Consider the following 10,968-nt stretch of genomic DNA (forward strand, 5'->3'; position numbering starts at 1 on the left):
TCTGAAAGATATTTTACTGGAACAACTACCTTGGTGGCCTCCAGGTGAACTTGACATTAATCTTTCGCCAAGACAAACACATAAAACCTATGGTTACAGAGTTTTTTCAAACGCAGCTCCTAAGATATGGAATTCCATGCCAGCCAGTTTACGCACATGTTGTGAGCTGAGCGCTTTCAAATCAAAAATCAAAACATTTCTTTTTAAGCGTGCTTTTCAGTCGTAATTTCATGTTTATTATTATTATCATTATCATTATCATTATCATTATCATTATCATTATCATTATCATTATCATTATTATTATTATTCATTTATTATATTTGTTTCTTTCTTTATTTTGTTTTTTATTATTTTTTTTAGCAATTAAGTCATTGTAATATTCTATTAGGTTTATAACTATTAGTACCGATTTTAAGGCGCTTTGGATCAAGAGAAAGGTGCTAGATAAGTGTATATTATTATTATTATTATTATTATTATTATTATTATTATTATTATTATAAATTATATTTCGTAGACTACCCCCAACCTCCGTTGCGGATTCTCCTCTGTCCCTCCCTGACAGTCTGTAAGGAGGTGTACAACAGACGGGCGGGCGTTTGCTGACGTCATAAACAAATTTTCTCCCATCGATAACTTCCCAGTTTCTATAGCAATGCTTCAATATCAGAAAACAAACCTTTTTGTCAATTTCAGTTGAAAGGTATTAAAAACTGCAACCAGTTTTCGAGAAATCAGTAAAAGATTAAATGAACTCGTACAATACGATTGTTTTCTTAAACTGTGGAAAGATAAAGCCAAATGTCAATTAAAAAGCTTACTGATAAAGGCTTTAAATCAAACAAGGAGATAAATTCTAAGATAAAAATAATGAAGATGCCCATTCAAGTGTTGAGAAGTGATAATTACATATTAATAATACTTTTTCCGCGTTGGTAGACCACGAAATTCCTTTTAACGTCGTAAACTTGTTTGCACACTGAAAAACTGTGTACGTTGAAAAACTTTCTGAATCTAGTAAAGTGCATCTCTGTAAGATGTTCCATGATATACTACCGAAGTTACTATAGTAAAACAGTTAGCACTCCGAAAACAAACAAACGTTTACATTGGAATTTTCGAATAGCTCGCGTGACCATTTCAACAACCGTTTAGTAATATGGCTTCCCTTATTCAGTTTGGCAAGCCGCTGGTGCAATAACAACAGTTCAGACGGCGCGCGGTGGAAATGATCCGTAAGCGCTCACGAAATAACCTTCCAGCATGGGGAATCGATTGAAAAAGATGCTTATTGATATGTTATGCGGAAGAAGAGGTGTGTTTAAAGAATTACTTTCTGGCAGTCTTAAGGTATTTGAACTGAGAACCGAGTTGGGTATCTCCGCAATACTGCAGCATTGGCCATGACTGATAACTTTGCAGAAAATACGAAAGTGCCATGGCCACGGGCTAAATTTGTTGTTGCTCTTTAGAAAGAACAAAATGTATCAATTAGAATGCAAAATGAAAAAAAAAAAAAGGATCTTTTCAGTTTAACTGACGCTCGTCATAAATCACGTCATTGCTTTTAATTTTGGAACAATCTCCAAAGAGACAAATGCAATGACGTGAAGGAACTGATTGTTTAATGTTTAGAAGTGCAATTAAAACTTTTTCCGCGTTGGAAACCGCAAAGTCCCTTGGATGTTGTATATAACTGCTTTCTTACATCTGTTTTTGTGTATTTTTCCTTGCTTTAGCCACTGAACTGACCGAGACTTCGGCGTAAACAGGTAAGTAAAAAAAAAAACTTTGAGTTGTACACGCTATAATCATGGTATTTTAAACCTCTGGAAGCTACTGACCCTTTGCTCCTAATGTATCATTTCAACGTAGCCTTTTTAAAACTGAGATATGTTTTAACGCTTTCTGCAAGTTGCATGTTTCAAACCATAGCTCTTTCCGCCACTTAATACACACGGTTTAAAAATAACTTTTAGAAAACCCTTTTTCGAGATTCTTATAGAGAACAAAGATAGCTACATTGATTTTTCCAATCAGTAAAACTAAATTTCTCAAAACTTTAGCAGGGATCAATCCCTATTTTAAATTGCGTGTGTGCCTTGTTGGCCGATTTGCAAGCCAAACTTTTGTCAATAACTAACATCAAAACTACTAATACAAAGTAGAGTGTGTGTTGATTTGTATCCTTTAATTAATTAATTGTTTGTTTGTAACAATACTTTAGTCTTAGCTTTTTTTCCGTCTTGACCACAGCCGCGTTATGGCTAAACTACGGGTAACAAGTATTGTCCTGTCAAATTGAAAATTAGGTTTTCTTTTTCAAGTTTCTGAAAAAGAATGTTTGAGGTTTGTTCAAGGCAATCACAAGAAATTTCTTTGACAAATCGGGAAAGCTTTCAATATCCTTGTACTGCATGGTATTAGGAGCACTGAAAATCGTTTAGTGCAGTGGAAATATCATAGCCATGCCAGACAGATCTAGGGGTTATACGTTTGCAAAACGCTTCTTTAATTTGATAATCCAATAAACAAAGTTTTAAATTCGACCCTGTGCAAGAAGTTGCTATCACAAAGTATATTCCAAATCAGTCGGTGTCACTGAACTAAGAGAATAGAAATGCATCGTCTCAAACGTAAGCCCAATGGAATAGCGAGATCCATTTGATTTTCAAACTGGAATTTCCGGTTTCTGCATGTAAACAAAGCGTTTGCAAAGTTCTGCATTTTAAAGGATTTGTTTGCTCAAGCCGCTCAACGTGTTCATATACTTGCCTTTTTTCAAGTTTTCATAAAGATGCTGGCTATCATTAATATTCCAAAAATAGCAAACTTTCTTTGTGTATTCCATGTTAAATAACTGTAAGGCTGACATTGCTGAAAAGGGAGCGGGGGACTCCAGAAAAATTGAAAATTAATCATTCACAAGAGACTTTGCAGAAGTCGGTGGTCTGAACAGAGTTTTTGTTTTTGATATATTTCGACAATAAACAACGATATTGATCTTGTGTGCCTCGTCTTTACTTATATATGCAATATCAATCGGTAAATTCTGAATATTTGAATAATTATTAGTGAAATCTTGTTCTGCATATAATCGGTTCCTGATGAATACAACTGATACAAATTCAAAGAATCTTGCATTCAGTTCTTATATGTGCTGGTTGTGGTATTTTCCGGGAGTCAAAACCAAGTATAAATTTGAATGATCGCACTGTAAGTTAGCTGCCTTTTTAAGTGAGTTTAAAAATTTCATTTCTTCATCTTGTTCATCGATGTGCACACCACCGTTTTATGTCTAATTCAAGCAAACACAGGGACTCCTCTTAACGTAAAGACAGTCCGATTAAAAACCCGAGAAAAAGCCAAATGTGACTCCTTTTTTCATCTACAAATTCTCGCAGTTAAATTGCCTATTATCATGACAACCCGTAAACAATCAGCTGACCAATGTTTAGTGAACGTTTTGAATTTTTCAGAGTACTTACCTACCGTGACACAGTGATAAAATACGTAGATGCGATGCAAAAGAACAAAAGTGTAGCGCCCAAATGACGTCAGACTGACTACTTTGCGAGTTTCGTCTGAGCTTTAAAGCAATTTGCATCAGCAGCAGGTGAAATTATCAACTCTCTTGTGTTTCTCGCAAAAGGCTTTTACTCATAGTAAATATTCAGTTTGACGGGATTGCAAACATCGTTTGAAAAATGAGTCAAAAGATGTTTAGCTTACCAAGAACAAAAGTTCAAACGCTCCAAAGCTCCGAATTGAAAATGACGAGATGTTTTAAAATTCTCTACCGGCATTCAATTGCTACAAGCTCTTTTCTCTGTCCCATTATTGCTTTTACACATCTATTTATTGGCAGTAAATAATTTGCATTCTCTGCTCAATCATTTTGTAATCTAACCGTGCAGTGTTGGTGTCGGCGTTTGCCCTAATAAGCTAGAGCGTCAAATGAAGACAGTATATAGCAAAACAAACAACTAATTATGACTTACTTTCCAACAGTTTCCGGAATCCTTTCCGATCATTTCATTACGACAAGCAGTCGCTTGGTTTGCAAAATAAATAAACAATAAAACACTCACTTTTTTGTGAGTGAACCCTTATTTACTAGAAATACGTGTATCCTAGAACCTCGCGAAGCTCTCAGGGAAAGGAGGGCGGGAGAGAAATAGAGAAAATTGTGTGACTGGGGAGGGCAGGTTTCAACACTGGCTCTAATATTGGAAGGTGAGATGTAGTTAATCTCGTTGTGTTTGGAGTAAATTTGAACCCAGTGCTATGGCTTTGAAAAGGATCTTCAGGGACTTAAATGGGGTTACTGTTGTTAACGAAGGGTAGCCAACGTTGCAATGTCGCGTTCTCGAAATACCTAGGATGAAGTAAACCGTACTCACGAAATATGGGGCGTCCGAGTTTGCAACTGGCTGAGACCACGCGCGGCTGACACACTTCGCGCGCGACGAAATTATAACCTCTCTTCGCTGCTTATTTTCCCTGGTCCCAGAGGTTTTTCTTGATTTTTCTTCGCGAAAGAGATCAAGAGGAAGCCGCGAAGCGGCGACAACGAGTCAGGAAAGCGACGAGGAGAGAGAGAAAAACCTCTGGTTACCTTGGCCTCGAATCTCACTTTCATTCAGATGACAGCTGTCAAACGCGTCAAATTGCTAATAAAAGGAGTGACCAATGGCAACTTACCAAACGCGTGCTTATCAGCCGCTATGTTTTTAAGTGGGGGTAGACCTGGGGAAATTATGTTATGAACAAACCATCTCCACTTGGGTGGTAAAGAGTGATTTGTTAATCGGGGTCAAGCTAAAGCATGTGTTAACGATGGGCGACAAGAGTCCAGGAATAAGAAGACCACTTTATAAAGAAACCGACATTGTTCCAAACGACTGCTGCAGGATTTGCAGAATTTATGTAAAAGTAAGTGGCCGATCTAAAATCAACTTTTTTGGGTATAATAACAAGGATTTTTCACAAACATTGTCATCTGTTCTGTCGGCAGTGTGCCAGAGGGAAGTTGTAAAGTTTGCAAGAGTCTATCAATCGCGCTTATTGCATTGTTTACTTCTGCGGGGCGCGCCGTTCGCGTCGACTCGCGGGCATTCCCTTCAAAATAGTAATATTAATATGTATTCTGGCAATCTGGCTCGCATTTTGGTTTGGCGGCTCCATTTCCTTTTTTTGTGGAACAACGACGCTAGGAAGAGTCATGCAGCACAACAAACCCTTAATGTTGGGAATGTACTTTCAGAGGTTCTTGTTGACCCAATAGACCTATTCGGCTAACTCAATGCTCTACCCAATTCAAACCCTTGGGGAATAAAACGTTTTGTTTCAGGAATTTCCATATCATTTAAATGTGAATGCCACATTATAATGCAAATGCAATACACAAAGAATCTTATCCCCGGGATTTGAATTGGGTACAACATTGAGTTTGCCGAATAGGTCTACGCCAAAAATAACGTTGGTTAGATCTTTTTTGGGCGTCGCAGGAAAATCAAGCTGCACCGAAAATGATTACGTACTTGTACAAAGTTGTATGTTTTTTTTTTTTCCTACAAGGAAACTTTCATTCCGTATTCGGAGATTTTATATTTTGCTGCCCTAAACAAGTTAGTTTATTTAATCGAATGACAGTATTGTAACAGAAAATATACTTTCCATGTCCGGTTGATAAAATGGTGAACACATCCTTTCCACTCAACGCAGCGAACAAAGCTTTCTTTTGTTGTTCAGTGAGACTCAGGAAAGCGCTCATTAAGTACCGAGGTCAAAATTTCTTCGAATATTCTTTCAGGAACAACATCCATGTCAAAATCTCGAAATATGGCGTGCCTTTACATGCCTTGGTCCCGTGCAAATGTTATTGCCCGAGGGTCAGATCCTGACCCTGTCGTCTGCATGAAAGTGAGATTCGAGGCCAAGGTAACCAGAGGTTTTTCTCTCTCACCTCGTCGCTTTTGCGACTCGTTGTCCCCGCCTCGCGGCTTGCTGTTGATCTCTTTCGCGAAGAAAAATCGAGAAAAACCTCTGGGACCAGGGTACTGCTTATTCAAAAAGGCAAAAGATATGGAATAAGATCCTCTATTAGAGGAGTTTGGCCGAAACAATGTAGGATAAGCTCATAGTAGTTCATCGCGGGGCAAAGTTTATTCCTCGATGAAAGAACGGTATGGCAAACCGAGGCTCAGATCAGACGTACGATATATCTGTTCCTGGGTCAATATAATTTTCATACTTACTTTACCTATAGTCAAAACCGTTGACGTTAAACTGGTTTGGTGTTGATGCAATATAAAATTTAATAAAATTTAAACAGAAAAACCCAGTTAATATTCCTAAAAAACACAGCGGCGCAAACAATTAAGTAAAGAATCATCCGAGAGCTTCCATTTTCGCGGATGAACTGTGCCTTCCGGCTAAAATGTATCGAAAAATAAACCGGCCCTCTAAAACGCCGTGACATAGGCCTAGTATGGGTGTTGTTCTCTCAAAAGGTTATGGGCCCCTGTCTAAAGTCACTTTACTCAACCAGCGCTAACTGGAAAGAAAACTAGTATCAGTAAAAAAAAAATGGTGTCATATTTTGCGCAGTTTAATTCCGACTGTTGCAGCACACAACTTCTGACCACTGACCGCGTGTATGCAGTAAGTTTTTTAAAAGTTAGCTATACGAGGTACGAGCTGAAGGGGAAAATTCTAATTGCCAATCTTTATACTGTTGCACTGGCTTCTTTGTTTCTTTTATTTTTGTTTTCTGTTTTTGTTTTAGTTTTTACTATGACTTGTAATATTCTTGATTCCCAAAATTGTGAACGATGAAACATGTCTGCCTGCCTGCCGATTCTTGTAATTTCTCTATGTCGCATTTTAAAGTGCAAAGTTAATAATTGATACCTTTTTCTCATATCGATTTGATAGGTATTCCGTGCATTAAAAAGATCATGCTGTCCATTAAACTATCTTTGGTAGTATTTATTCTATTTCCCAGTTTCTGCTATGCACAGTATTATTACGACGATGATTCCTCGTCGAAATCGGTGAGTTACTGCATGTAGTTAGGAAAGAGGTTGTTGCTTGTTTATAGTAGTGGAACTATATTGCACCGATTCTGCCTCAATTTAGCCCCATACTTGAATGCTCTGATCATATAATTTTTACTTTCTTTCGCGATTCAGAATCATTTAAAACCACGTTGACTGAACGTGGAACCAAGTCTAAATGAAAAACTGTAAACCTTATTAATGCTAGTTGTTGCTTCTCCTTTCAGTGCGGCTGTGACAAGATTTCGAAAGACGACGTTCCAGAAGTGCCGGGTAAACCGTGTACATTGACGGTATATCAAGGCCCAGGTCCCGTAGGTCCTGCCGGTCCTGCCGGTCCTTCCGGCCCAAAGGGCGATCAAGGAGCTAAAGGGCCTCCGGGACCGCCCCGCAATATGAACTGGAAGCAGTGTGTTTTCAGCGGACTTAGTGATCATAAAGACCTTGGCTTGATAAAGGTAATCTTCAAATGCGATCATTAAGGTGGCTGAACACTGTTTCATACGTTACGATTCATTGAGGGTATTATTTAAGACTCGTTGCATTGCAGATGTGAAGTTCAAATTTGACACGGCCAAAATGAATTAAGACGGAATCCATCAGGAAATTGATTAAGTTTAATTTTCAGTGACAAAAACCTTGTATCAGAATAATTTAGAGCATATTTCATTCTTTTTGACAGTTTCCAAGGGCTATAGATGTTATTAGCTATTTGTAATAATACTAAAGAAAATTTCTTATGGAGGCCCGTGTAAATAAATTTCAAACTTCAAAAAATTAAATTTTACGCATGAAATTTTACCGGTATTTTCACAAAGGCTGTGTGGTTTGAAATTCATTTTCTCGGGCTCCCATAAGACACTGTGTTTGATGTTAGCAGATGACCAATTACATCCATCCTACTGGTAGGCTATAACATATAGCCTAGTAGTAGCTCGACCAATCAGAACGCAGCATTGATAATAGACCACTAGCTGGATTTTACTAATTAAGCAATAGAAAACGTTTTCCGTGTTTGCATAGCCTGATATAAACACGAGAGGGGTTGGGAGAATTTGAGAAAGTTAAGCAAACCCGAGACGAAGTCGAGGGTTTGCATAACTGTCGAGAATTCTCCCAATGCCTCGAGTGTTTATATCAGGCTATGCAAACACGGGAAAAAAGTTTTCTATTGCTTTTATAAAATAAATTTCCCGAAAAAAAACGCAAAATTCTTTGTATGGCACCGATTAAATGATAAATTCTTACCAGTCGCAAAGTCTTGTCCACGAAGTCTTGCACGCGTAACAGGGGCGAATCCAGGATTTTTTTAGGAGGGGGTGCACTCGTCTCTTGCTCTACTTCAACACCAATAAACTACATAGTTTTTCTTTTTTTGCAGAATACCAGTTGTATTAGAAAACCGCAGGTCACCCTCCCCCTAGATCCGCCCCTGCGTAATCAGTTCTTGTTTTGCAAAAAGATGCTTTCCAAAATACGGACTTTTCTCGCCTAAAATGTCAGCTTATGCGAAAAAAAATTGACACACTTTCTTTGTAACGATTTTCCAAGTTTCAGACGACGAAGGAATGGGTAAATAAAGTAAACTTGTCGATTTTTGAACTTGAAAACTTTTTCAAATTCGTGCTTGCGTGAAAAGCAAAACATCTTGACGCCACAACAATGTTTACATACTCTCATGCAAACACTCCTCTCAGCGCGCGTACTACCTTAGTTATTTTATAATATATAACAATTATTCACCGAAGTGGAGGTGGCTAGTATTGGGTATTTACCGAGGCCGCGAAGCGGCGAAGTAAATACCACCACTAGCCACCGACACTGAGGTGAATAATTGTTTTAGTATATACTAAAACAGTGAGATAATGAAGCACAAAAAATGGTGATTTTTAACTCATTTACTGTTGCCAACGATTACAATTTTGGCGCGCCATGACCAACGGCCGCGGTCGTCGCTTTTTCTTAGCGACAAATAAGACTTTTGAAGGCGATTGTTTAGCTCTTGCTGGGAAGTTTCTTCAAAAGAAGTTGTGAATTCTTTTTGTATTTAAAATAATTCTGTAAAAAAGATTATTAAATTAAGTTTTAAGCTTATTTATGAACAAGTCAAGTAAAGAAAGTAACTCGGCAAGACTCAAGCTTAATTTGCAGTTGTAAACAAAAAACTTTTTCACCGGTTTTATCGATAAATTCAAGTCAAAAAGACAAAGCTTTACTTCTTAAAACTTCCAAACCGAACTTCGTCACCTTCTTCATGTATTTTGGAAATAGCTTGCTTGATTAGTTGTGAAATTTCTTAGTTTATCACGGCAGCAAGCCGTGAAGGCATTTTGCTCGCAACCTACGCGAGTTTGGCGTCGCTCGCTCGGAGCAACTGGAGGTGAATCAGTGAATAGTGCAGGATATTCAGTGATTGAGAAGCCAATCAGAGCGCGCGAAAAACACTATCCACTGTTTTAGTATTTATTGCATCCACTTTGAAATCACTGGCTATCCGTGCAATCTGATTGGCTCTCAGCGGTGTGATTTATTCCTAAATCGCACCATTTTTTGCTTTAAATCGCATCTGTTCCAAAACGCGTCATTCATGTTCTATATCGCATCATTTCTGTTTGGAATACAAAGTGAGATGTAAAAGCCTTTTTGTTTCGGCTTTTTAACAAACCGGCTACTTGATCAATAAAATATTAGTACTAACTAAATTCTGCGATTTCAAAATGGAAGTAATAAAGTGGTAATTGAACTTCGTGTCGTGCAATTTTGGTCTGAAATCATATACTTGTGATTTCAAATCGAACTCGCGCTGCGCTCTCGTTCGATTTTGAAATCACGCGTAAGATATCAGGCCAAATTGCACTTCACTCAGTTAAATTACCATTATATACTAAATCATATTATATACTTAATGTCAGATCCCGAGGGAAACAGTTAGTTTTGTTTTCCCGAGAGTCCTGATGTTTCCTGAGACGAGGTCGAGGGAAACATCAGGACTCGAGGGAAAACAAAACAAACTGGTTTGCCGAGGGACCTGACATTAAAGTGTTTTGTTACATTTCTAGACTTTCACTTCAACAGCAACGAAAGAATAACCGGAGCGAACCAAAACATGCACGTACAGTCGACTCGGTACTTATAACAACACAGATTTAATTCTCAAAACCACTGAATTAATGATTTACAAAGTACTTTTCTTATATTACCTGCATCTTTTTCCTCCATTAGCTGCTGTGTTTCTTCTGGAAACTTCTGGGATAACCTTAAAAATCGTTGTTTTTTAGCTTGAGGCTTCGTGTCTGTGGGGTATCCGCTGACCAATGTCACCTGACTCTATCGCAGGCTCACGTGTACAACTTATTAACATCAAAGCCCCGGTCTGAGATATCCCTGTAATTACCTCACTCTCTGTTAATAAGTAGCATATAATTTAGCAACTCAACAATAACAACAGTTTACTGTAAGAATTCCCTTTCCATAGCAACTTCTTGGAGGTTTTCACTCATAGAATTGAAGGGTAAGCTATTTCATTTTAGAACTCAATTTTTTTTGCTAACATTATTTCTTGTTTTCTTTACAAAAATACCCTAGAATTGTACGTTTAGAAAGTTATCGTCAAAAACCAGCCTTAGAGTCTACTGGAGTGGAGGACTTCGTATCAAAAACTGCAACAATTGCTGCAAGCGTTGGTATTTTACTTTTAATAGTAACGAGTGTTCTACTCCTGATCCTATCGACGGTCTGGTCTACATGCTATCAGGTGCTAGTCCGAATGCCAAGTTGAGCCCATTCCGTGTTCGCCATATTGAAGGAGTCTGCAATGCGCTCCCCGCCGGGATTGTAGAGGTCGGCTTCCATGTCGGCTATTGTAAGGGTTACACATTTAATGCTGATGCACGCACAGGATGGA

Source organism: Porites lutea, chromosome 2, assembly GCF_958299795.1.
Source record: "Porites lutea chromosome 2, jaPorLute2.1, whole genome shotgun sequence".
NCBI classification, from domain to species: domain Eukaryota; kingdom Metazoa; phylum Cnidaria; class Anthozoa; order Scleractinia; family Poritidae; genus Porites; species Porites lutea.